The following is a 22,060-nucleotide window of genomic DNA, read 5'->3' as shown; positions in this document are numbered from 1 at the left end:
CGGCACTTGGTTCTGGTGTGTCTGAGAGCTGGTTCCGGCATGTCCGGCAGATGATTCCGGAGTGTCCGCCAAGTGGTTCTGGCATACCCAGCAGCTGATTTTGGCGTGTCAGGGAGGTGGTACCGGTAAGTTGAGCAGGTGGTTCCGGCGTGCTCAACAGGTGGTTCAGGCGGTTCTGGCAGGTGGTATCCATCTGTTCGTGGTGTGGTTCCAGCATCTCATGAACACGTTTCTGGCACGTCTGAGATGTGGTTCCAGCCGGCCCGACAGGTGTTTCCGCAGTGTCCGCCAAGCGGTTCTGGTTTACTTGGCAGGTGATTTTGGCATGACTGGCAGGTGGTTCCAGCAAGCCTGGCAGGTGATTCCAAAGTGTTCACCAACTGGTTGTGGCGTAGCCGGCAGGTGATTTTTGCGTGATCGGCAGGTGGTTCTGGCGAGTCGAGCAGGTGGTTCCGGCGTGCTCGGCTGGTGCTTCCGGGGTCATTGGCACGGGGTTCTGGCATGTCTGAGAGGTGGTTCCTGCATGCCCGGCAAGTGATTCCGGAGTGTTCGCCAAGTGGTTCTGGCATAGTCGGCAGGTGATTTTGGCATGTCCGGCAGGTGGTTCAGGAGAGTTGAGCAGGTGGTTCCAACGTGCTTGGCAGGTGCTTCTGGCGTCTCCGGCACGTGTTTCTGGCACATCTGACAGGTGGTTCCGGCATGCCCGAAAGGTGATTCCGGTCTGTCCGGTAGGTGGTTCCAGCCTGCACGGCATGTGGTTCTGGTACGTCTCAGAGGTGGTTGCGCATGCCCAACAGGTGATTCCGGACTGTCCGCCACATGGTTCTGGCACGTCTGAGAGGTGGTTCCGGCATGCCCGGCAGGTCATCCCAGAGAGTCCTCCAAGTGGTTCTGGCATAACACGCAGGTGATTTTGGCATGTCTGGCAGGTTGTTCCGTTTTGCTTGGCAGGTGGTTCAGGCTTGGCCGGAAGGTGGTTCCAGACTGTCCAGGACGTGTTTCCAGCTTCTCCGGCAGGTGGTTCTGGTACGTCTGAGAGGTGGTTCCGCCATGGCTGGCAGGTGATTCCGGACCGTCCCCCAGGTGGTTCTGGCATAGCCAGCAGTTGATATTGGCCTGTCCGGCAGGTGGTTCCAGCGAGTCGAACAGGTGGCTCCGGCGTGCTCGGCAGGTGGTTCGGGTCTGTCCGGTAGGTGATTCCGGCGTGTCCGGCACGTGCTTCCGGCACGTCTGAGAGGTGGTTCCGGCATGCGCGACAGGTGGTTTCGGAGTGTCCGCCAGGTGGTTCTGGCGTACCCGGCAGGTGATTTTGGCGTGTCCGGCAGGTGTTTCTGGCGAGTCGAGCAGGTGGCTCCGGCATGCTCGGCAGGTGCTTCCGGCGTCTCCGGCACGTGGTTCTGGTGTGTCTGAGAGCTGGTTCCGGCATGTCCGGCAGATGATTCCGGAGGTTCCGGCAAGTGGTTCTGGCATACCCGGCTGGTGATTTGGGCATGTCAGGTAGGTGGTTCCGGCGAGTCGAGCAGGTGGCTCCGGCGTGCTCGGCAGGTTGTTCAGACGGGTCTGGCAGGTGTTTTCCGTCTGTTCGGGGTGTGGTTCCAGCATCTCATGCACATGGTTCTGGCACGTCTGAGATGTGGTTCCGGCCGGGCCGACAGGTGTTTCCACAGTGTCCGCCAAGTGGTACTGGCGTAGTTGGCAGGTGATTTTGGCATAACCGGCAGGTGGTTCCAGCAAGCCCAGCAGGTGATTCCGAAGTGTTCCCCAACTGGTTGTGGCGTAGCCGGCAGGTGATTTTTGCGTGTCCGGCAGGTGGTTCTGGCGAGTCGAGCAGGTGGCTCTGGCGTGCTCGGCAGGTGCTTCCGGCGTCTCCGGCACGTGGTTCTGGCATATCTGAGAGGTGGTTCCGGCAAGCCCGGCAGGTGATTCCGGAGTGTCCGCCAAGTGGTTCTGGCATACCCGGCTGGTGATTTGGGCATGTCAGGTAGGTGGTTCCGGCGAGTCGAGCAGGTGGCTCTGGCGTGCTCGGCAGGTTGTTCAGACGGGTCTGGCAGGTCTTTTCCGTCTGTTGGGGGTGTGGTTCCAGCATCTCATGCACATGGTTCTGGCACGTCTGAGATGTGGTTCCGGCCGGCCCGACAGCTGTTTCCACAGTGTCCGCCAAGTGGTACTGGCGTAGTTGGCAGGTGATTTTGGCATGACCGGCAGGTGGTTCCAGCAAGCCCGGCAGGTGATTCCGAAGTGTTCCCCAACTGGTTGTGGCGTAGCCGGCAGGTGATTTTTGCGTGTCCGGCAGGTGGTTCTGGCGAGTCGAGCAGGTGGTTCCGGCGTGCCCGGCAGGTGCTTCCGGAGTGTTCGCCAAGTGTTTCCGGCGTAGCCGGCAGGTGATTTTGCATGTCCAGCGGTCGTTCCGGCGGGTCGAGCCGGTGGTTCCGGCGTGTCCGGCAGGTGGTTCCGGTCTGTCCGGCAGGTGGTTCTGTGGTGTCCGGCACGAGGTTCAGTCTGAGAGGCTGTGCCGGCATGCCCCTCATGTGATTCTGGCTTGTCCCCGAAGTGGTGCTGGTGTAGCGGGCAGGTGATTTTGGCGTGTCCGGCAGGTGGTTCAGGCGAGTTGAGCAGGTGGTTGCGACGTGCTCGGCAGGTGCTTCCGTCGTCTCCTGCACGTGTTTCTGGCACATCTGACTGGTGGTTCCGGCATGCCCAAGAGTTGATTCCGGTCTGTCGGGTAGGTGGTTCCGGCGTGCACGGCACGTGGTTCTGGTACGTCTCAGAGGTGGTTGCGTATGCCCAACAGGTGATTCCGGACTGTCCGCCACGTGCTTCTGGCACGTCTGAGAGGTGGTTCCAACATGCCCGGCAGGTCATTTCGGAGAGTCGTCCAAGTGGTTCTGGCGTAGCCCGCAGGTGATTTTGGCGTGTCCGGCAGGTGGTTCCGCCGTGCTCGGCAGGTGGTTCAGGCATGGCCGTCACGTGGTTCCAGTCTGTCCAGGACGTGTTTCCAGCTTCTCCGGCAGGTGGTTCTGGTACGTCTGAGAGGTGGTTCCGCCATGGCTGGCAGGTGATCCCGGACTGTCCCCCAGGTGGTTCTGGCATAGCCAGCAGTTGATATTGGCCTGTCCGGCAGGTGGTTCCAGCGAGTCGAACAGGTGGCTCCGGCGTGCTCGGCAGGTGGTTCCGGTCTGTCCGGTAGGTGTTTCCGAGTGTCTGGCACGTGCTTCCGGCACGTCTGAGAGGTGGTTCCGGCATGCGCGGCAGGTGATTCCGTAGTGTCCGCCAGGTGGTTCTGGCGTACCCGGCAGGTGATTTTGGCGTGTCCGGCAGGTGGTTCCGGTCTGTCCGGCAGGTGGTTCTGTGGTGTCCGGCACGAGGTTCAGTCTGAGAGGCTGTGCCGGCATGCCCCTCACGTGATTCCGGCTTGTCCCCGAAGTGGTGCTGGTGTAGCGGGCAGGTGATTTTGGCGTGTCCGGCAGGTGGTTCAGGCGAGTTGAGCAGGTGGTTGCGACGTGCTCGGCAGGTGCTTCCGGCGTCTCCGGCACGTGTTCTGGCACATCTGACAGGTGGTTCCGGCATGCCCAAAAGTTGATTCCGGTCTGTCCGGTAGGTGGTTCCGGCGTGCACGGCACGTGGTTCTGGTACGTCTCAGAGGTGGTTGCGTATGCCCAACAGGTGATTCCGGACTGTCCGCCACATGGTTCTGGCACGTCTGAGAGGTGGTTCCGGCATGCCCGGCAGGTCATCCCAGAGAGTCCTCCAAGTGGTTCTGGCATAACACGCAGGTGATTTTGGCGTGTCTGGCAGGTTGTTCCGTTGTGCTTGGCAGGTGGTTCAGGCTTGGCCGGCAGGTGGTTCCAGACTGTCCAGGACGTGTTTCCAGCTTCTCCGGCAGGTGGTTCTGGTACGTCTGAGAGGTGGTTCCGCCATGGCTGGCAGGTGATTCCGGACCGTCCCCCAGGTGGTTCTGGCATAGCCAGCAGTTGATATTGGCCTGTCCAGCAGGTGGTTCCAGCGAGTCGAACAGGTGGCTCCGGCGTGCTCGGCAGGTGGTTCGGGTCTGTCCGGTAGGTGATTCCGGCGTGTCCGGCACGTGCTTCCGGCACGTCTGAGAGGTGGTTCCGGCATGCGCGACAGGTGGTTTCGGAGTGTCCGCCATGTGGTTCTGGCGTACCCGGCAGGTGATTTTGGCGTGTCCGGCAGGTGTTTCTGGCGAGTCGAGCAGGTGGCTCCGGCATGCTCGGCAGGTGCTTCCGGCGTCTCCGGCACGTGGTTCTGGTGTGTCTGAGAGCTGGTTCCAGCATGTCCGGCAGATGATTCCGGAGTGTCCGGCAAGTGGTTCTGGCATACCCGGCTGGTGATTTGGGCATGTCAGGTAGGTGGTTCCGGCGAGTCGAGCAGGTGGCTCCGGCGTGCTCGGCAGGTTGTTCAGACGGGTCTGGCAGGTGTTTTCCGTCTGTTCGGGGTGTGGTTCCAGCATCTCATGCACATGGTTCTGGCCCATCTGAGATGTGGTTCCGGCCGGCCCGACAGGTGTTTCCACAGTGTCCGCCAAGTGGTACTGGCGTAGTTGGAAGGCGATTTTGGCATGACCGGCAGGTGGTTCCAGCAAGCCCGGCAGGTGATTCCGAAGTGTTCCCCAACTGGTTGTGGCGTAGCCGGCAGGTGATTTTTGCGTGTCCGACAGGTGGTTCTGGCGAGTCGAGCAGGTGGTTCCGGCGTGCTCGGCAGGTGCTTCCGGGGTCATTGGCACGTGGTTCTGGCATATCTGAGAGGTGGTTCCTGCATGCCCGGCAAGTGATTCCGGAGTGTTTGCCAACTGGTTCTGGCATAGTCGGCAGGTGATTTTGGCATGTCCGGCAGGTGGTTCAGGCGAGTTGAGCAGGTGGTTCCAACGTGCTTGGCAGGTGCTTCCGGCGTCTCCGGCACGTGTTTCTGGCACATCTGACAGGTGGTTCCGGCATGCCCGAAAGGTGATTCCGGTCTGTCCGGTAGGTGGTTCCAGCCTGCACGGCATGTGGTTCTGGTACGTCTCAGAGGTGGTTGCGCATGCCCAACAGGTGATTCCGGACTGTCCGCCACATGGTTCTGGCACGTCTGAGAGGTGGTTCCGGCATGCCCGGCAGGTCATCCCAGAGAGTCCTCCAAGTGGTTCTGGCATAACACGCAGGTGATTTTGGCGTGTCTGGCAGGTTGTGCCGTTGTGCTTGGCAGGTGGTTCAGGCTTGGCCGGCAGGTGGTTCCAGACTCTCCAGGACGTGTTTCCAGCTTCTCCGGCAGGTGGTTCTGGTACGGCTGAGAGGTGGTTCTGCCATGGCTGGCAGGTGATTCCGGACCGTCCCCCAGTTGGTTCTGGCATAGACAGCAGTTGATATTGGCCTGTCCTGCAGGTGGTTCCAGCGAGTCGAACAGGTGGCTCCGGCGTGCTCGGCAGTTGGTTCCGGTCGGTCCGGTAGGTGATTCCGGCGTGTCCGGCACGTGCTTCCGGCACGTCTGAGAGGTGGTTCCGGCATGCGCGACAGGTGATTTCGGAGTGTCCGCCAAGTGGTTCTGGCGTACCCGGCAGGTGATTTTGGCGTGTCCGGCAGGTGTTTCTGGCGAGTCGAGCAGGTGGCTCCGGCATGCTCGGCAGGTTGTTCAGACGGGTCTGGCAGGTGTTTTCCGTCTGTTCGGGGTGTGGTTCCAGCATCTCATGCACATGGTTCTGGCACGTCTGAGATGTGGTTCCGGCCGGCCCGACAGGTGTTTCCACAGTGTCCGCCAAGTAGTACTGGCGTAGTTGGCAGGTGATTTTGGCATGACCGGCAGGTGGTTCCAGCAAGCCCGGCAGGTGATTCCGAAGTGTTCCCCAACTGGTTGTGGCGTAGCCGGCAGGTGATTTTTGCGTGTCCGGCAGGTGGTTCTGGCGAGTCGAGCAGGTGGCTCCGGCGTGCTCGGCAGGTGCTTCCGGCGTCTCCGGCACGTGGTTCTGGCATATCTGAGAAGTGGTTCCGGCATGCCCGGCAGGTGATTCCGGAGTGTCTGCCAAGTGGTTCTGGCATACCCGGCTGGTGATTTTTGCATGTCAGGTAGGTGGTTCCGGCGAGTCGAGCCGGTGGCTCCGGCGTGCTCGGCATGTTGTTCAGACGGGTCTGGCAGGTGTTTTCCGTCTGTTCGGGGTGTGGTTCCAGCATCTCATGCACATGGTTCAGGCACGTCTGAGATGTGGTTCCGGCCGGCCCGACAGGTGTTTCCACAGTGTCCGCCAAGTGGTGCTGGCGTAGTTGGCAGGTGATTTTGGCATGACTGGCAGGTGGTTCCAGCAAGCCTGGCAGGTGATTCCAAAGTGTTCACCAACTGGTTGTGGCATAGCCGGCAGGTGATTTTTGCGTGAGCGGCAGGTGGTTCTGGCGAGTCGAGCAGGTGGTTCCGGCGTGCTCGGCTGGTGCTTCCGGGGTCATTGGCACGGGGTTCTGGCATGTCTGAGAGGTGGTTCCTGCATGCCCGGCAAGTGATTCCGGAGTGTTCGCCAAGTGGTTCTGGCATAGTCGGCAGGTGATTTTGGCATGTCCGGCAGGTGGTTCAGGCGAGTTGAGCAGGTGGTTCCAACGTGCTTGGCAGGTGCTTCCGGCGTCTCCGGCACGTGTTTCTGGCACATCTGACAGGTGGTTCCGGCATGCCCGAAAGGTGATTCCGGTCTGTCCGGTAGGTGGTTCCAGCCTGCACGGCATGTGGTTCTGGTACGTCTCAGAGGTGGTTGCGCATGCCCAACAGGTGATTCCGGACTGTCCGCCACATGGTTCTGGCACGTCTGAGAGGTGGTTCCGGCATGCCCGGCAGGTCATCCCAGAGAGTCCTCCAAGTGGTTCTGGCATAACACGCAGGTGATTTTGGCGTGTCTGGCAGGTTGTTCCGTTGTGCTTGGCAGGTGGTTCAGGCTTGGCTGGCAGGTGGTTCCAGACTGTCCAGGACGTGTTTCCAGCTTCTCCGGCAGGTGGTTCTGGTACGTCTGAGAGGTGGTTCCGCCATGGCTGGCAGGTGATTCCGGACCGTCCCCCAGGTGGTTCTGGCATAGCCAGCAGTTGATATTGGCCTGTCCGGCAGGTGGTTCCAGCGAGTCGAACAGGTGGCTCCGGCGTGCTCGGCAGGTGGTTCCGGTCTGTCGGGTAGGTGATTCCGGCGTGTCCGGCACGTGCTTATGGCACGTCTGAGAGGTGGTTCCGGCATGCGCGACAGTTGGTTTCGGAGTGTCCGCCAGGTGGTTCTGGCGTACCCGGCAGGTGATTTTGGCGTGTCCGGCAGGTGTTTCTGGCGAGTCGAGCAGGTGGCTCCGGCATGCTCGGCAGGTGCTTCCGGCGTCTCCGGCACGTGGTTCTGGTGTGTCTGAGAGCTGGTTCCGGCATGTCCGGCAGATGATTCCGGAGTGTCCGCCAAGTGGTTCTGGCATACCCGGCTGGTGATTTGGGCATGTCAGGTAGGTGGTTCCGCCGAGTTGAGCAGGTGGCTCCGGCGTGCTCGGCAGGTTGTTCAGACGGGTCTGGCAGGTGTTTTCCGTCTGTTCGGGGTGTGGTTCCAGCATCTCATGCACATGGTTCTGGCACGTCTGAGATGTGGTTCCGGCCGGCCCGACAGGTGTTTCCACAGTGTCCGCCAAGTGGTACTGGCGTAGTTGGCAGGTGATTTTGGCATGACCGGCAGGTGGTTCCAGCAAGCCCGGCAGGTGATTCCGAAGTGTTCCCCAACTGGTTGTGGCGTAGCCGGCAGGTGATTTTTGCGTGTCCGGCAGGTGGTTCTGGCGAGTCGAGCAGGTGGTTCCGGCGTGCTCGGCAGGTGCTTCCGGGGTCATTGGCACGTGGTTCTGGCATATCTGAGAGATGGTTCCGGCATGCCCGGCAGGTGATTCCGGAGTGTTCGCCAAGTGTTTCCGGCCTAGCCGGCAGGTGATTTTGCATGTCCAGCGGTCGTTCCGGCGGGTCGAGCCGGTGGTTCCGGCGTGTCCGGCAGGTGGTTCCGGTCTGTCCGGCAGGTGGTTCTGTGGTGTCCGGCACGAGGTTCAGTCTGAGAGGCTGTGCCGGCATGCCCCCACGTGATTCCGGCTTGTCCCCGAAGTGGTGCTGGTGTAGCGGGCAGGTGATTTTGGCGTGTCCGGCAGGTGGTTCAGGCGAGTTGAGCAGGTGGTTGCGACGTGCTCGGCAGGTGCTTCCGGCGTCTCCGGCACGTGTTTCTGGCACATCTGACTGGTGGTTCCGGCATGCCCAAAAGTTGATTCCGGTCTGTCCGGTATGTGGTTCTGGCGTGCACGGCACGTGGTTCTGGTACGTCTCAGAGGTGGTTGCGTATGCCCAACAGGTGATTCCGGACTGTCCGCCACGTGCTTCTGGCACGTCAGAGGTGGTTCCAACATGCCCTCAGGTCATTTCGGAGAGTCGTCCAAGTGGTTCTGGCGTAGCCCGCAGGTGATTTTGGCGTGTCCGGCAGGTGGTTCCGCCGTGCTCGGCAGGTGGTTCAGGCATGGCCGTCACGTGGTTCCAGTCTGTCCAGGACGTGTTTCCATATTCTCCGGCAGGAGGTTCTGGTACGTCTGAGAGGTGGTTCCGCCATGGCTGGCAGGTGATCCCGGACTGTCCCCCAGGTGGTTCTGGCATAGCCAGCAGTTGATATTGGCCTGTCCGGCAGGTGGTTCCAGCGAGTCGAACAGGTGGCTCCGGCGTTCTTGGCAGGTGGTTCCGGTCTGTCCGGTAGGTCTTTCCGGCGTGTCTGGCACGTGCTTCCGGCACGTCTGAGAGGTGGTTCCGGCATGCGCGGCAGGTGATTCCGTAGTGTCCGCCAGGTGGTTCTGGCGTACCGGGCAGGTGATTTTGGCGTGTCCGGCAGGTGTTCCTGGCGATTCAAGCAGGTGGCTCCGGCATGCTCGGCAGGTGCTTCCGGCGTCTCCGGCACTTGGTTCTGGTGTGTCTGAGAGCTGGTTCCGGCATGTCCGGCAGATGATTCCGGAGTGTCCGCCAAGTGGTTCTGGCATACCCAGCAGGTGATTTTGGCGTGTCAGGGAGGTGGTACCGGTGAGTCGAGCAGGTGGTTCCGGCGTGCTCAGCAGGTGGTTCAGGCGGTTCTGGCAGGTGGTATCCGTCTGTTCGGGGTGTGGTTCCAGCATCTCATGAACACGTTTCTGGCACGTCTGAGATGTGGTTCCAGCCGGCCCGACAGGTGTTTCCGCAGTGTCCGCCAAGCGGTTCTGGCGTAGTTGGCAGGTGATTTTGGCATGACTGGCAGGTGGTTCCAGCAAGCCTGGCAGGTGATTCCAAAGTGTTCACCAACTGGTTGTGGCGTAGCCGGCAGGTGATTTTTGCGTGATCGGCAGGTGGTTCTGGCGAGTCGAGCAGGTGGTTCCGGCGTGCTCGGCTGCTGCTTCCGGGGTCATTGGCACGGGGTTCTGGCATGTCTGAGAGGTGGTTCCTGCATGCCCGGCAAGTGATTCCGGAGTGTTCGCCAAGTGGTTCTGGCATAGTCGGCAGGTGATTTTGGCATGTCCGGCAGGTGGTTCAGGCGAGTTGAGCAGGTGGTTCCAACGTGCTTGGCAGGTGCTTCCGGCGTCTCCGGCACGTGTTTCTGGCACATCTGACAGGTGGTTCCGGCATGCCCGAAAGGTGATTCCGGTCTGTCCGGTAGGTGGTTCCAGCCTGCACGGCATGTGGTTCTGGTACGTCTCAGAGGTGGTTGCGCATGCCCAACAGGTGATTCCGGACTGTCCGCCACATGGTTCTGGCACGTCTGAGAGGTGGTTCCGGCATGCCCGGCAGGTCATCCCAGAGAGTCCTCCAAGTGGTTCTGGCATAACACGCAGGTGATTTTGGCGTGTCTGCCAGGTTGTTCCATTGTGCTTGGCAGGGGGTTCAGGCTTGGCCGGCAGGAGGTTCCAGACTGTCCAGGACGTGTTTCCAGCTTCTCCGGCAGGTGGTTCTGGTACGTCTGAGAGGTGGTTCCGCCATGGCTGGCAGGTGATTCCGGACCGTCCCCCAGGTGGTTCTGGCATAGCCAGCAGTTGATATTGGCCTGTCCGGCAGGTGGTTCCAGCGAGTCGAACAGGTGGCTCCGGCGTGCTCGGCAGGTGGTTCGGGTCTGTCCGGTAGGTGATTCCGGCGTGTCCGGCACGTGCTTCCGGCACGTCTGAGAGGTGGTTCCGGCATGCGCGACAGGTGGTTTCGGAGTGTCCGCCAGGTGGTTCTGGCGTACCCGGCAGGTGATTTTGGCGTGTCCGGCAGGTGTTTCTGGCGAGTCGAGCAGGTGGCTCCGGCATGCTCGGCAGGTGCTTCCGGCGTCTCCGGCACGTGGTTCTGGTGTGTCTGAGAGCTGGTTCCGGCATGTCCGGCAGATGATTCCGGAGTGTCCGCCAAGTGGTTCTGGCATACCCGGCTGGTGATTTGGGCATGTCAGGTAGGTGGTTCCGGCGAGTCGAGCAGGTGGCTCCGGCGTGCTCGGCAGGTTGTTCAGACGGGTCTGGCAGGTGTTTTCCGTCTGTTCGGGGTGTGGTTCCAGCATCTCATGCACATGGTTCTGGCACGTCTGAGATGTGGTTCCGGCCGGCCCGACAGGTGTTTCCACAGTGTCCGCCAAGTGGTACTGGCGTAGTTGGCAGGTGATTTTGGCATGACCGGCAGGTGGTTCCAGCAAGCCCGGCAGGTGATTCCGAAGTGTTCCCCAACTGGTTGTGGCGTAGCCGGCAGGTGATTTTTGCATGTCCGGCAGGTGGTTCTGGCGAGTCGAGCAGGTGGTTCCGGCGTGCTCGGCAGGTGCTTCCGGGGTCATTGGCACGTGGTTCTGGCATATCAGAGAGGTGGTTCCGGCATGCCCGGCAGGTGATTCCGGAGTGTTCGCCAAGTGTTTCCGGCGTAGCCGGCAGGTGATTTTGCATGTCCAGCGGTCGTTCCGGCGGGTCGAGCCGGTGGTTCCGGCGTGTCCGGCAGGTGGTTCCGGTCTGTCCGGCAGGTGGTTCTGTGGTGTCCGGCACGAGGTTCAGTCTGAGAGGCTGTGCCGGCATGCCCCCACGTGATTCCGGCTTGTCCCCGAAGTGGTGCTGGTGTAGCGGGCAGGTGATTTTGGCGTGTCCGGCAGGTGGTTCAGGCGAGTTGAGCAGGTGGTTGCGACGTGCTCGGCAGGTGCTTCCGGCGTCTCCGGCACGTGTTTCTGGCACATCTGACTGGTGGTTCCGGAATGCCCAAAAGTTGATTCCGGTCTGTCCGGTATGTGGTTCTGGCGTGTACGGCACGTGGTTCTGGTACGTCTCAGAGGTGGTTGCGTATGCCCAACAGGTGATTCCGGACTGTCCGCCACGTGCTTCTGGCACGTCAGAGTTGGTTCCAACATGCCTGGCAGGTCATTTCGGAGAGTCGTCCAAGTGGTTCCTGCGTAGCCCGATGGTGATTTTGGCGTGTCCGGCAGGTGGTTCCGCCGTGCTCGGCAGGTGGTTCAGGCATGGCCGTCACGTGGTTCCAGTCTGTCCAGGACGTGTTTCCAGCTTCTCCGGCAGGAGGTTCTGGTACGTCTGAGAGGTGGTTCCGCCATGGCTGGCAGGTGATCCCGGACTGTCCCCCAGGTGGTTCTGGCATAGCCAGCAGTTGATATTGGCCTGTCTGGCAGGTGGTTCCAGCGAGTCGAACAGCTGGCTCCGGCGTTCTTGGCAGGTGGTTCCGGTCTGTCCGGTAGGTGTTTCCGGCGTGTGTGGCACGCGCTTCCGGCATGTCTGAGAGGTGGTTCCGGCATGCGCGGCAGGTGATTCCGTAGTGTCCGCCAGGTGGTTCTGGCATACCCGGCAGGTGATTTTGGCGTGTCCGACAGGTGTTTCTGGCGAGTCTAGCTGGTGGCTCCGGCATGCTCGGCAGGTGCTTCCGGCGTCTCCGGCACTTGGTTCTGGTGTGTCTGAGAGCTGGTTCCGGCATGTCCGGCAGATGATTCCGGAGTGTCCGCCAAGTGGTTCTGGCATACCCAGCAGGTGATTTTGGCGTGTCAGGGAGGTGGTACCGGTGAGTCGAGCAGGTGGTTCCGGCGTGCTCAGCAGGTGGTTCAGGCGGTTCTGGCAGGTGGTATCCGTCTGTTCGGGGTGTGGTTCCAGCATCTCGTGAACACGCTTCTGGCACGTCTGAGATGTGGTTCCAGCCGGCCCGACAGGTGTTTCCGCAGTGTCCGCCAAACGGTTCTGGCGTAGTTGGCAGGTGATTTTGGCATGACTGGCAGGTGGTTCCAGCAAGCCTGGCAGGTGATTCCAAAGTGTTCACCAACTGGTTGTGGCGTAGCCGGCAGGTGATTTTTGCGTGATCGGCAGGTGGTTCTGGCGAGTCGAGCAGGTGGTTCCGGCGTGCTCGGCTGGTGCTTCCGGGGTCATTGGCACGGGGTTCTGGCATGTCTGAGAGGTGGTTCCTGCATGCCCGGCAAGTGATTCCGGAGTGTTCGCCAAGTGGTTCTGGCATAGTCGGCAGGTGATTTTGGCATGTCCGGCAGGTGGTTCAGGCGAGTTGAGCAGGTGGTTCCAACGTGCTTGGCAGGTGCTTCCGGCCTCTCCGGCACGTGTTTCTGGCACATCTGACAGGTGGTTCCGGCATGCCCGAAAGGTGATTCCGGTCTGTCCGTTAGGTGGTTCCAGCCTGCACGGCATGTGGTTCTGGTACGTCTCAGAGGTGGTTGCGCATGCCCAACAGGTGATTCCGGACTGTCCGCCACATGGTTCTGGCACGTCTGAGAGTTGGTTCCGGATGCCCGGCAGGTCATCCCAGAGAGTCCTCCAAGTGGTTCTGGCATAAAACGCAGGTGATTTTGGCGTGTCTGACAGGTTGTTCCGTTGTGCTTGGCAGGTGGTTCAGGCTTGGCCGGCAGGTGGTTCCAGACTGTCCAGGACGTGTTTCCAGCTTCTCCGGCAGGTGGTTCTGGTACGTCTGAGAGGTGGTTCCGCCAGGGCTGGCAGGTGATTCCGGACCGTCCCCCAGGTGGTTCTGGCATAGCCAGCAGTTGATATTGGCCTGTCCGGCAGGTGGTTCCAGCGAGTCGAACAGGTGGCTCTGGCGTGCTCGGCAGGTGGTTCCGGTCTGTCCGGTAGGTGATTCCGGCGTGTCCGGCACGTGCTTCCGGCACGTCTGAGAGGTGGTTCCGGCATGCGCGACAGGTGGTTTCGGAGTGTCCGCAAGGTGGTTCTGGCGTACCCGGCAGGTGATTTTGGCGTGTCCGGCAGGTGTTTCTGGCGAGTCGAGCAGGTGGCTCCGGCATGCTCGGCAGGTGCTTCCGGCGTCTCCGGCACGTAGTTCTGGTGTGTCTGAGAGCTGGTTCCGGAATGTCCGGCAGATGATTCCGAAGTGTCCGCCAAGTGGTTCTGGCATACCCGGCTGGTGATTTGGGCATGTCAGGTAGGTGGTTCCGGCGAGTCGAGCAGGTGGCTCCGGCGTGCTCGGCAGGTTGTTTAGACGGGTCTGGCAGGTGTTTTCCGTCTGTTCGGGGTGTGGTTCCAGCATCTCATGCACATGGTTCTGGCACGTCTGAGATGTGGTTCCGGCCGGCCAGACAGGTGTTTCCACAGTGTCCGCCAAGTGGTACTGGCGTAGTTGGCAGGTGATTTTGGCATGACCGGCAGGTGGTTCCAGCAAGCCCGGCAGGTGATTCCAAAGTGTTCCCCAACTGGTTGTGGTGTAGCTGGCAGGTGATTTTTGCGTGTCCGGCAGGTGGTTCTGGTGAGTCGAGCAGGTGGTTCCGGCGTGCTCGGCAGGTGCTTCCGGGGTCATTGGCACGTGGTTCTGGCATATCTGAGAGGTGGTTCCGGCATGCCCGGCAGGTGATTCCGGAGTGTTCGCCAAGTGTTTCCGGCGTAGCCGGCAGGTGATTTTGCATGTCCAGCGGTCGTTCCGGCGGGTCGAGCCGGTGGTTCCGGCGTGTCCGGCAGGTGGTTCCGGTCTGTCCGGCAGGTGGTTCTGTGGTGTCCGGCACGAGGTTCAGTCTGAGAGGCTGTGCCGGCATGCCCCTCACGTGATTCCGGCTTGTCCCCGAAGTGGTGCTGGTGTAGCGGGCAGGTGATTTTGGCGTGTCCGGCAGGTGGTTCAGGCGAGTTGAGCAGGTGGTTGCGACGTGCTCGGCAGGTGCTTCCGGCGTCTCCGGCACGTGTTTCTGGCACATCTGACTGGTGGTTCCGGCATGCCCAAATGGTGATTCCGGTCTGTCCGTTAGGTGGTTCCGGCGTGCACGGCACGTGGTTCTGGTACGTCTCAGAGGTGGTTGCGTATGCCCAACAGGTGATTCCGGACTGTCTGCCACGTGCTTCTTGCACGTCTGAGTGGTGGTTCCAACATGCCCGGCAGGTCATTTCGGAGAGTCGTCCAAGTGGTTCTGGCGTAGCCCGCAGGTGATTTTGGCGTATCCGGCAGGTGGTTCCGCCGTGCTCGGCATGTGGTTCAGGCATGGCCGTCACGTGGTTCCAGTCTGTCCAGGACGTGTTTCCAGCTTCTCCGGCAGGTGGTTCTGGTACGTCTGAGAGGTGGTTCCGCCATGGCTGGCAGGTGATCACGGACTGTCCCCCAGGTCGCTCTGGCATAGCCAGCAGTTGATATTGGCCTGTCCGCCAGGTGGTTCCAGCGAGTCGAACAGGTGGCTCCGGCGTTCTTGGCAGGTGGTTCTGGTCTGTCCGGTAGGTGTTTCCGGCGTGTCTGGCACGTGCTTCCGGCACGTCTGAGAGGTGGTTCCGGCATGCGCGGCAGGTGATTCCGTAGTGTCCGCCAGGTGGTTCTGGCGTACCCGGCAGGTGATTTTAGCGTGTCCGGCAGGTGTTTCTGGCGAGTCGAGCAGGTGGCTCCGGCATGCTCGGCAGGTGCTTCCGGCGTCTCCGGCACTTGGTTCTGGTGTGTCTGAGAGCTGGTTCCGGCATGTCCGGCAGATGATTCCGGAGTGGCCGCCAAGTGGTTCTGGCATACCCAGCAGGTGATTTTGGCGTGTCAGGGAGGTGGTACCGGTGAGTCGAGCAGGTGGTTCCGGCGTGCTCAGCAGGTGGTTCAGGCGGTTCTGGCAGGTGGTATCCGTCTGTTCGGGGTGTGGTTCCAGCATCTCATGAACACGTTTCTGGCACGTCTGAGATGTGGTTCCAGCCGGCCCGACAGATGTTTCCGCAGTGTCCGCCAAGCGGTTCTGGCGTAGCCGGCAGGTGATGTTTGCCTGTCCGGCAGGGGGTTCTGGCGAGTCGAGCAGGTGGTTCCGGCGTGCTCGGCAGGTGCTTCCGGGGTCATTGGCACGTGGTTCTGGCATATCTGAGAGGTGGTTCCGGCATGCCCGGCAGGTGATTCCGGAGTGTTCGCCAAGTGTTTCCGGCGTAGCCGGCAGGTGATTTTGCATGTCCAGCGGTCGTTCCGGCGGGTCGAGCCGGTGGTTCCGGCGTGTCCGGCAGGTGGTTCCGGTCTGTCCGGCAGGTGGTTCTGTGGTGTCCGGCACGAGGTTCAGTCTGAGAGGCTGTGCCGGCATGCCCCTCACGTGATTCCGGCTTGTCCCCGAAGTGGTGCTGGTGTAGCGGGCAGGTGATTTTGGCGTGTCCGGCAGGTGGTTCCGGCGAGTTGAGCAGGTGGTTGGGACGTGCTCGGCAGGTGCTTCCGGCGTCTCCGGCACTTGGTTCTGGTGTGTCTGAGAGCTGGTTCCGGCATGTCCGGCAGATGATTCCGGAGTGTCCGCCAAGTGGTTCTGGCATGACCAGCAGGTGATTTTGGCGTGTCAGGGAGGTGGTACCGGTGAGTCGAGCAGGTGGTTCCGGCGTGCTCAGCAGGTGGTTCAGGCGGTTCTGGCAGGTGGTATCCGTCTGTTCGGGGTGTGGTTCCAGCATCTCATGAACACGTTTCTGGCACGTCTGAGATGTGGTTCCAGCCGGCCCGACAGATGTTTCCGCAGTGTCCGCCAAGCGGTTCTGGCGTAGTTGGCAGGTGATTTTGGCATGACCGGCAGGTGGTTCCAGCAAGCCCGGCAGGTTATTCCCAAGTGTTCCCCAACTGGTTGTGGCGTAGTCGGCAGGTGATTTTTGCGTGATCGGCAGGTGGTTCTGGCGAGTCGAGCAGGTGGTTCCGGCGTGCTCGGCTGGTGCTTCCGGGGTCATTGGCACGGGGTTCCGGCACGTCTGAGAGGTGGTTCCGGCATGCACGACAGGTGATTTCGGAGTGTCCGCCAGGTGGTTCTGGCGTACCCGGCAGGTGATTTTGGCGTGTCCGGCAGGTGTTTCTGGCGAGTCGAGCTGGTGGCTCCGGCATGCTCGGCAGGTGCTTCCGGCGTCTCCGGCACGTGGTTCTGGTGTGTCTGAGAGCTGGTTCCGGCATGTCCGGCAGATGATTCCGGAGTGTCCGCCAAGTGGTTCTGGCATACCCGGCTGGTGATTTTGGCATGTCAGGTAGGTGGTTCCGGCGAGTCGAGCAGGTGGCTCCGGCGTGCTCGGCAGGTTGTTCAGACGGGTCTGGCAGGTGTTTTCCGTCTATTCGGGGTGTGGTTCCAGCATCTCATGCACATGGTCTGGCACGTCTGAGATGTGGTTCCGGCCGGCCCAACAGGTGTTTCCACAGTGTCCGCCAAGTGGTACTGGCGTAGTTGGCAGGTGATTTTGGCATGACCGGCAGGTGGTTCCAGCAAGCCCTGCAGGTGATTCCGAAGTGTTCCCCAACTGGTTGTGGCGTAGCCGGCAGGTGATTTTTGCGTGTCCGGCAGGTGGTTCTGGCGAGTCGAGCAGGTGGTTCCGGCGTGCTCGGCAGGTGCTTCCGGGGTCATTGGCACGTGGTTCTGGCATATCTGAGAGGTGGTTCCGGCATGCCCGGCAGGTGATTCCGGAGTGTTCGCCAAGTGTTTCCGGCGTAGCCGGCAGGTGATTTTGCATGTCCAGCGGTCGTTCCGGCGGGTCGAGCCGGTGGTTCCGGCGTGTCCGGCAGGTGGTTCCGGTCTGTCCGGCAGGTGGTTCTGTGGTGTCCGGCACGAGGTTCAGTCTGAGAGGCTGTGCCGGCATGCCCCTCACGTGATTCCGGCTTGTCCCCGAAGTGGTGCTGGTGTAGCGGGCAGGTGATTTTGGCGTGTCCGGCAGGTGGTTCAGGCGAGTTGAGCAGGTGGTTGCGACGTGCTCGGCAGGTGCTTCCGGCGTCTCCGGCACGTGTTTCTGGCACATCTGACTGGTGGTTCCGGCACGCCCAAGAGTTGATTCCGGTCTTTCCGGTAGGTGGTTCCGGCGTGCAAGGCACGTGGTTCTGGTACGTCTCAGAGGTGGTTGCGTATGCCCAACAGGTGATTCCGGACTGTCTGGCACGTGCTTCTGGCACGTCTGAGAGGTGGTTCCAACATGCCCGGCAGGTCATTTCGGAGAGTCGTCCAAGTGGTTCTGGCGTAGCCCGCAGGTGATTTTGGCGTGTCCGGCAGGTGGTTCCACCGTGCTCGGCAGGTGGTTCAGGCATGGCCGTCACGTGGTTCCAGTCTGTCCAGGACGTGTTTCCAGCTTCTCCGGCAGGTGGTTCTGGTACGTCTGAGAGGTGGTTCCGCCATGGCTGGCAGGTGATCCCGGACTGTCCCCCAGGTGGTTCTGGCATAGCCAGCAGTTGATATTGGCCTGTCCGGCAGGTGGTTCCAGCGAGTCGAACAGGTGGCTCCGGGGTTCTTGGCAGGTGGTTCCGGTCTGTCCGGTAGGTGTTTCCGGCGTGTCTGGCACGTGCTTCCGGCACGTCTGAGAGGTGGTTCCGGCATGCGCGGCAGGTGATTCCGTAGTGTCCGCCAGGTGGTTCTGGCATACCCGGCAGGTGATTTTGGCGTGTCCGGCAGGTGTTTCTGGCGAGTCGAGCAGGTGGCTCCGGCATGCTCGGCAGGTGCTTCCGGCGTCTCCGGCACGTGGTTCTGGTGTGTCTGAGAGCTGGTTCCGGCATGTCCGGCAGATGATTCCGGAGTGTCCGCCAAGTGGTTCTGGCATACCCGGCTGGTGATTTTGGCATGTCAGGTAGGTGGTTCCGGCGAGTCGAGCAGGTGGCTCCGGCGTGCTCGGCATGTTGTTCAGACGGGTCTGGCAGGTGTTTTCCGTCTGTTCGGGGTGTGGTTCCAGCATCTCCTTTGAACACGTTTCTGGCACGTCTGAGATGTGGTTCCAGCCGTCCCGACAGGTGTTTCCGCAGTGTCCGCCAAGCGGTTCTGGCGTAGTTGGCAGGTGATTTTGGCATGACTGGCAGGTGGTTCCAGCAAGCCTGGCAGGTGATTCCAAAGTGTTCAGCAACTGGTTGTGGCGTAGCCGGCAGGTGATTTTTGCGTGATCGGCAGGTGGTTCTGGCGAGTCGAGCAAGTTGTTCCGGCGTGCTCGGCAGGTGCTTCCGGGGTCATTGGCACGGGGTTCTGGCATGTCTGAGAGGTGGTTCCGGCATGCGCGACAGGTGATTTCGGAGTGTCTGCCAGGTGGTTCTGGCGTACCCGGCAGGTGATTTTGGCGTGTCCGGCAGGTGTTTCTGGCGAGACAAGCAGGTGGCTCCGGCATGCTCGGCAGGTGCTTCCGGCGTCTCCGGCACGTGGTTCTGGTGTGTCTGAGAGCTGCTTCCGGCATGTCCGGCAGATGATTCCGGCGTGTCCGGCAAGTGGTTCTGGCATACCCGGCTGGTGATTTGGGCATGTCAGGTAGGTGGTTCCGGCGAGTCGAGCAGGTGGCTCCGGCGTGCTCGGCAGGTTGTTCAGACGGTTCTGGCAGGTGTTTTCCGTCTGTTCGGGGTGTGGTTCCAGCATCTCATGCACATGGTTCTGGCACGTCTGAGATGTGGTTCCGGCCGGCCCGACAGGTGTTTCCACAGTGTCCGCCAAGTGGTACTGGCGTAGTTGGCAGGTGATTTTGGCATTACCGGCAGGTGGTTCCAGCAAGCCCGGCAGGTGATTCCGAAGTGTTCCCCAACTGGTTGTGGCGTAGCCGGCAGGTGATTTCTGCGTGTCCGGCAGGTGGTTCTGGCGAGTCGAGCAGGTGGTTCCGGCGTGCTCGGCAGGTGCTTCCGGGGTCATTGGCACGTGGTTCTGGCATATCTGAGAGGTGGTTCCGGCATGCCCGGCAGGTGATTCCGGAGTGTTCGCCAAGTGTTTCCGGCGTAGCCGGCAGGTGATTTTGCATGTCCAGCGGTCGTTCCGGCGGGTCGAGCCGGTGGTTCCGGCGTGTCCAGCAGGTGGTTCCGGTCTGTCCGGCAGGTGGTTCTGTGGTGTCCGGCACGAGGTTCAGTCTGAGAGGCTGTGCCGGCATGCCCCTCACGTGATTCCGGCTTGTCCCCGAAGTGGTGCTGGTGTAGCGGGCAGGTGATTTTGGCGTGTCCGGCAGGTGGTTCAGGCGAGTTGAGCAGGTGGTTGCGACGTGCTCGGCAGGTGCTTCCGGCGTCTCCGGCACGTGTTTCTGGCACATCTGACTGGTGGTTCCGGCACGCCCAAGAGTTGATTCCGGTCTGTCCGGTAGGTGGTTCCGGCGTGCACGGCACGTGGTTCTGGTACGTCTCAGAGGTGGTTGCGTATGCCCAACAGGTGATTCCGGACTGTCTGGCACGTGCTTCTGGCACGTCTGAGAGGTGGTTCCAACATGCCCGGCAGGTCATTTCGGAGAGTCGTCCAAGTGGTTCTGGCGTAGCCCGCAGGTGATTTTGGCGTGTCCGGCAGATGGTTCCGCCGTGCTCGGCAGGTGGTTCAGGCATGGCCGTCACGTGGTTCCAGTCTGTCCAGGACGTGTTTCCAGCTTCTCCGGCAGGTGGTTCTGGTACGTCTGAGAGGTGGTTCCGCCATGGCTGGCAGGTGATCCCGGACTGTCCCCCAGGTGGTTCTGGCATAGCCAGCAGTTGATATTGGCCTGTCCGGCAGGTGGTTCCAGCGAGTCGAACAGGTGGCTCCGGGGTTCTTGGCAGGTGGTTCCGGTCTGTCCGGTAGGTGTTTCCGGCGTGTCTGGCACGTGCTTCCGGCACGTCTGAGAGGTGGTTCCGGCATGCGCGGCAGGTGATTCCGTAGTGTCCGCCAGGTGGTTCTGGCATACCCGGCAGGTGATTTTGGCGTGTCCGGCAGGTGTTTCTGGCGAGTCGAGCAGGTGGCTCCCGCGTGCTCGGCAGGTGGTTCCGGTCTGTCCGGTAGGTGATTCCGGCGTGTCCGGCACGTGCTTCCGGCACGTCTGAGAGGTGGTTCCGGCATGCGCGACAGGTGATTTCGGAGTGTCCGCCAGGTGGCTCTGGCGTAGCCGGCAGGTGATTTTCATGTGTCCGGCAGGTGTTTCTGGCGAGTCGACCAGGTGGCTCCGGCATGCTCGGCAGGTGCTTCCGGCGTCTCCGGCACGTGGTTATGGTGTGTCTGAGAGCTGGTTCCGGCATGTCCGGCAGATGATTCCGGAGTGTCCGCCAAGTGGTTCTGGCATACCCAGCAGGTGATTTTGGCGTGTCAGGGAGGTGGTGCCGGTGAGTCGAGCAGGTGGTTCCAGCGTGCTCAGCAGGTGGTTCAGGCGTTTCTGGCAGGTGGTATCCTTCTGTTCGGGGTGTGGTTCCAGCATCTCATGAACACGTTTCTGGCACGTCTGAGATGTGTTTAAAGCCGGGCCGACAGGTGTTTCCGCAGTGTCCGCCAAGCGGTTCTGGCGTAGTTGGCAGGTGATTTTGGCATGACTGGGAGGTGGTTCCAGCAAGCCTGGCAGGTGATTCCAAAGTGTTCACCAACTGGTTGTGGCGTAGCCGGCAGGTGATTTTTGCGTGATCGGCAGGTGCTTCTGGCGAGTCAAGCAAGTTGTTCCGGCGTGCTCGGCTGGTGCTTCCGGGGTCATTGGCACGGGGTTCTGGCATGTCTGAGAGGTGGTTCCTGCATGCCCGGCAAGTGATTCCGGAGTGTTCGCCAAGGGGTTCTGGCATAGTCGGCAGGTGATTTTGGCATGACCGGCAGGTGGTTCTGGCGAGTCGAGCAGGTGGTTCCGGCGTGCTCGGCAGGTGCTTCCGGGGTCATTGGCACGTGGTTCTGGCATATCTGAGAGGTGGTTCCGGCATGCCCGGCAGGTGATTCCGGAGTGTTCGCCAAGTGTTTCCGGCGTAGCCGGCAGGTGATTTTGCATGTCCAGCGGTCGTTCCGGCGGGTCGAGCCGGTGGTTCCGGCGTGTCCGGCAGGTGGTTCCGGTCTGTCCGGCAGGTGGTTCTGTGGTGTCCGGCACGAGGTTCAGTCTGAGAGGCTGTGCCGGCATGCCCCTCACGTGATTCCGGCTTGTCCCCGAAGTGGTGCTGGTGTAGCGGGCAGGTGATTTTGGTGTGTCCGGCAGGTGGTTCCGGCGAGTTGAGCAGGTGGTTGCGACGTGCTCGGCAGGTGCTTCCGGCGTCTCCGGCACGTGTTTCTGGCACATCTGACTGGTGGTTCCGGCATGCCCAAAAGTTGATTCCGGTCTGTCCGGTAGGTGGTTCCGGCGTGCACGGCACGTGGTTCTGGTACGTCTCAGAGGTGGTTGCGTATGCCCAACAGGTGATTCCGGACTGTCTGGCATGTGCTTCTGGCACGTCTGAGAGGTGGTTCCAACATGCCCGGCAGATCATTTCGGAGAGTCGTCCAAGTGGTTCTGGCGTAGCCCGCAGGTGATTTTGGCGTGTCCGGCAGGTGGTTCCGCCGTGCTCGGCAGGTGGTTCAGGCATGGCCGTCACGTGGTTCCAGTCTGTCCAGGACGTGTTTCCAGCTTCTCCGGCAGGTGGTTCTGGTACGTCTGAGAGGTGGTTCCGCCATGGCTGGCAGGTGATCCCGGACCGTCCCCCAGGTGGTTCTGGCATAGCCAGCAGTTGATATTGGCCTGTCCGGCAGGTGGTTCCAGCGAGTCGAACAGGTGGCTCCGGGGTTCTTGGCAGGTGGTTCCGGTCTGTCCGGTAGGTGTTTCCGGCGTGTCTGGCACGTGCTTCCAGCACGTCTGAGAGGTGGTTCCGGCATGCGCGGCAGGTGATTCCGTAGTGTCCGCCAGGTGGTTCTGGCATACCCGGCAGGTGATTTTGGCGTGTCCGGCAAGTGTTTCTGGCGAGTCGAGCAGGTGGCTCCGGCATACTCGGCAGGTGCTTCCGGCGTCTCCGGCACGTGGTTATGGTGTGTCTGAGAGCTGGTTCCGGCATGTCCGGCAGATGAT

The sequence above is a fragment of the Equus caballus genome, chromosome 28, assembly GCF_041296265.1.
Source record: "Equus caballus isolate H_3958 breed thoroughbred chromosome 28, TB-T2T, whole genome shotgun sequence".
NCBI classification, from domain to species: Eukaryota; Metazoa; Chordata; class Mammalia; order Perissodactyla; family Equidae; genus Equus; species Equus caballus.
The sequence above is the reverse complement of the archived record's forward strand: the minus strand, read 5'-3'. Positions refer to the sequence as shown.